Source organism: Dasypus novemcinctus, chromosome 15, assembly GCF_030445035.2.
Source record: "Dasypus novemcinctus isolate mDasNov1 chromosome 15, mDasNov1.1.hap2, whole genome shotgun sequence".
Lineage (NCBI taxonomy): Eukaryota > Metazoa > Chordata > Mammalia > Cingulata > Dasypodidae > Dasypus > Dasypus novemcinctus.
The window spans coordinates 28,542,073-28,546,528 of record NC_080687.1 but is presented as its reverse complement, the minus strand read 5'-3'; the positions used below and the strand labels follow the sequence as shown (position 1 = coordinate 28,546,528).

The following is a 4,456-nucleotide window of genomic DNA, read 5'->3' as shown; positions in this document are numbered from 1 at the left end:
ACCATGCCCACAGGATAAAACTGATTCTCAGAGAGGTTAAAGGGACACTATCACCCAACTACTAACCAATCTTAGTGCGTGAACAGGGGTTTCCCCATTACAGCCTGTTCTGTCACAATGTGCAATGCACCTTAACCTATATGGTTCTCATTTGACAAACACAGTAAACCTGTGATACCCTGCAAACAAAGTTGTTAGTGAGTTGCCCTGGGTCCTACAGAGGCAGAGCTGGGCTTCGAAGGCAGGCTGTCTGGCTTCAGACCAATCATTCCTTTCAGCACCAACAGTTTGGCAGAAAAAGTATCTGCCCACCTTCATGAAGCTAAATAATGCCTACTGGCAGCTTTTATAAAAGATGGTTATAAAATATAACCATAGGTGGGACACCATTGCTTTTTTTTTTGGTAAAATTGGTTTTATTGGTTTTGAAGACAACATTCCCCATGACATTCAATATTCCTCCTGATTAAAGACAAATGGAAAAGTTCTTTCAGATTAGACAAAATGTCACCTCTCCTGAATAGTTAACATACTTCTTAATTAGAAAAGGGGAGCCATAAAATCTCTTGTGTTTGTATATATAGTCTGGCTACTAGGAAGCTCAGGGATAAGCCCTGAGTTAATTGAGTTAATGGAGCCTTTACACAGCTCAAGTATTTTGTTATAATTTTTCCCTCTCCTATTCTTTATTACTTTCTTTTTTAGAGTAATATGAAATAATGAAAAGTAATTGCTTTATGTAAAAATTTTTAGTTTTATTGTTTAAATATTTTGATCTTAACATCTTTTGAGAAAGATCTGGTCTTTTAGAAAAGCCCCCAGACTGGACTTAGTGGACAAATGTGTTTTTCTCTTAGTAGACATTACTTGAACTAACATTTTACTTCATCTTTTATTTTATATTTTCTGCCATTTGTGGATGACCAAAATACAGAAGCCCATGCTAGGATCATATAATACTCACTCAGCAGCAACAAATCCTACTGGAAAATAAAAATATTCAATGTAGGAATAAATAGTAACACTGTTAAACAAAATGCCATTAAAACAGTCTTAGAGGAATCACCAGGATGTTGGAGACTGAATATTCCCAAAGCCACCAAAAAACAAAAGAAAGCAAATGTGGCAAGATTTTGACTATCTAGAAAAGACTCTATAAGTGGTATTGTTGCCATGGTCCAATCAAAGCAGAGCTCTGAAGGGTTTTCTAGAAGCCAGGCATTCACAGGAAGGAGGTAGGTAAGAGTTAGCTGCTTTATTGTATTTTTCCCACAGACCATCCTATTACTAACACCATGTATTATTATAGTTTCTTTATTATAGTTCATGAGAGAACATTCTTATATCTGTACTGCTAACCTCAGTCCATCACCCACCATGGATACACCAAATATAAGCTATGGACTATAATTAACAGTAATATTATGATGATTTGCTTACATCACTTGTAACAAATGTTTCACAACAATGTAAGGTGTTGGTGGTAGGGTGTTATGGAAATCCTGTATGGTATGCATGACTGTTTTGTTTTGTAAATTCACAATTTTTCTAATAACTATTTAATAAGTTAAAAAAAAAATGTTTGCTGCCTTATAGGAGTTGGTTTACAGCAGCTGGGTTATCAAACCTGGTGAATAATGAAAGCTGGACCTGAATAACCTTGACTCTAATAACAAGTAATAGTGTACTAAACCTCAAGACAATAAGTTTTATTAGCATCTGCAGCATAGAAAATGGATACTACTCTTTCCACAGAGATGCTATCTAGCAATAGTACACAGTAATGGCCAAATACACCCCTCAGCAATAAACAATTCATAAACACAACAAATCCCCCCAACTGTACTCCTTGTTCTTTACAGAATGCTCAATAGCCACTAAAAAACTGTCAGTGCAACTGGAGTCCACACCACAGGATTATCTGGTGCTTTTGATTTGGTATATGACAAAAAATGGAGCTAGAAAAAAAGATGACAAAAGTTCTGCTCTTCCTATAACAGCCTATTACTGCTTCTGTGTTTTGGGTGTACTGCAAAAAGTAAAAAGAAGCAATCATACTACTTCTGTCGTCCAGAAAAAGTCTTCAGACTTTAAGAAATATCACACTAACCACAGCAGAGAACATCAGATTGAGGAGATGATAGACATTGGTTTCAGTTCACTAAACAAATAATTTAAATGAAATGCCAACACAATAGTAAGACTTGTTGCTTCTCTTCTCAGACATAGGGTTTCTCCAGAAATCATTCTGAAATAAAGTTTTTAAAGGTGTAGAAGTATGTAAGTCTTCATTATCCAGTATTCCTGAAACATCATCACAAACAAAACCACAAAAGAGGCTGTTCCAAAAGCAAGGAGTCACCCACAACTACTACTAAAGTTACTTCTTTGAGGTTAGTATCAACCATCTTTTTCACAAGTACTCATTGACAAAAAGTTAATATGATTCTTTCAACAAAATTGTATTGAGGCTCACTCTTTCCAATGATCCAACAGTTCAGGTGTGGAAAAAAAATAAACCTGAGAAGGTGCTGCCATAGAAGGGCAAGTGACAGGAGCACATCTGGAGAAACTCACGGTCCCCTCTCCACCTCCCAACTGTGGGCTCTTCTCTCTATAGCCTTCACTCCACACTACCTCAGACTCCACGTCCTTAAATCTGAGAGAGCACTGGTAAAGCGAGCAGGGTCAGAGGATGATCACATCTTCTCAGTTCTTCCTTTATTCCCAAACCATGGGGTTAAGGCTGCAAGACTCCCATTTCACAGGATGGAAACAGGTTCTGATACCAAAGAAGAATAAAATATTTTTTCTTCCTTTCAGGAGGCACTACCCTGGTACCACTTGCGAAGGCCTGAGGTAAAGATGGGTATTACTATCTCTTCAGAAGGCCCTTGTGTCCAAATGTGTGGAGCTTCTCTAAACCCAGGCAGCTCCCCTCAACCCTTACCCTCCACTGACTGACAGTCCAACCTCACCTGGAATGGCTGCTTCGGGAAAATGCAGAAAGACGGGCCCTGCGAGTAAGGTCACCAAAGTCACAATGATAGTCTAACTCGCTCACACCAACAGTGTGGACATGTCTCAGCAACTGTGTCCCCACCTCACAGAACTTTCCCTGTTGCCCAGTAGTGGATAATTTTTATATACCAATTTTGGTTGTGCAAGTCCTAAAATTTGATTGGCAGGTGATTATTCATTGCACAGGACAGAGTTGCCATTTTCTAGAATTTTAGTAGTAGATCTGGTTGAGAAAAATATTTCATTTGCTTTATCAACCTTCACTACATTTCTCTTACATTTCAAAATTATACTGAAAAAGACACATGCAATCCAGAATAGATAATATCTATTATAAATTAATGAGAAATCACACATATACATCAATCATGGTGAATTATAATTATAACCTTTATTCACATCAGGCTAATAGAATTGTTGATCCTTGACATACAGCTCTGGGCAAACTGATCCCAAGTCTACTGCAATAAAAGGCTTTTTATATAAAAATACAATATGTGAAGTAGTTTATAGCAAAGTATGTAGAATTATTTGGCAGACTCCATCAAGACAAAAAGATACCTACAAATGGTACAGGAACCAGATCCATTTGACTCTTTGAAATATCAGTATAACAAACATAACATTTAACGTCACATTACTATTAAGAGTTCAATACAAATAACTAGTAACTGCCTTCTGCTCTTAGAGATTGTATAAGTATTTCTACTAGTTTGTTTGGGCCTTCAATGTTAAAAATATGGGAAAGAAAAGTTCTTTGTTAGATAATTTATTCTAATTTAATCTGAGAGGAGCCAAGTTTTTAAAAAGTAATAAGGAAAGGAAAGACCCTTACTGGGCATCTATTATTTTTGTTTTCTTATAAATCCCATTGAGAAAAATAGATTACCTAATTCATTGAAGAAAAAAAAAAGAAAATTTTACTTATTCTCCATCAATACTCACAGTTTAGTTGAATAGGTAAAAATTATGAAATTATAATGTGCAGTCCTTTCTATTATGATGAAGCAGAATGATTAAAGTTCCCAGAGAGACAGGAAAACATGTCATCTGAGTTGGAAGATATTACCTAAAGCATTATTTTTTTCTCCTCTGAACATATTTTAACACTCAGCTACCAATTGTGATAATTGTTGGACATAAACATTTTTGCATTTCTGTTCTTTAACAAAATATATTAGTCACCTTAAAATAATTAAGATAAAATAGAAAAAATAAAGTTACTTTCCAATATAAAAGGAGAGACAGGTAAGTCCTATCACCATTCACTTGGAGGACAGGAAGTAGGTGGCTATAATGGGAGTGGGAAGAGAGTTAGGAAGGAGGAAGGAGGAAAAAGAGCAATGATAAGTCTAATCATAGAAAATAGTGCTCAGTTTAACAATCATTAAAAAGAGAAGCCAAAAACAACCATTTTCCTTCAAGGAGGTTTCTT

The 4,456-nt window shown here is 36.0% G+C and overlaps 1 pseudogene; it reads right to left on the bottom strand.

Annotated features, from left to right (window-relative positions):
• Positions 1–897: 897 nt before the first annotated feature.
• Positions 898–2,408, bottom strand: LOC101414372 (protein O-mannosyl-transferase TMTC3-like; annotated as a pseudogene).
• Between the last annotated feature and the right edge of the window lie 2,048 nt (positions 2,409–4,456).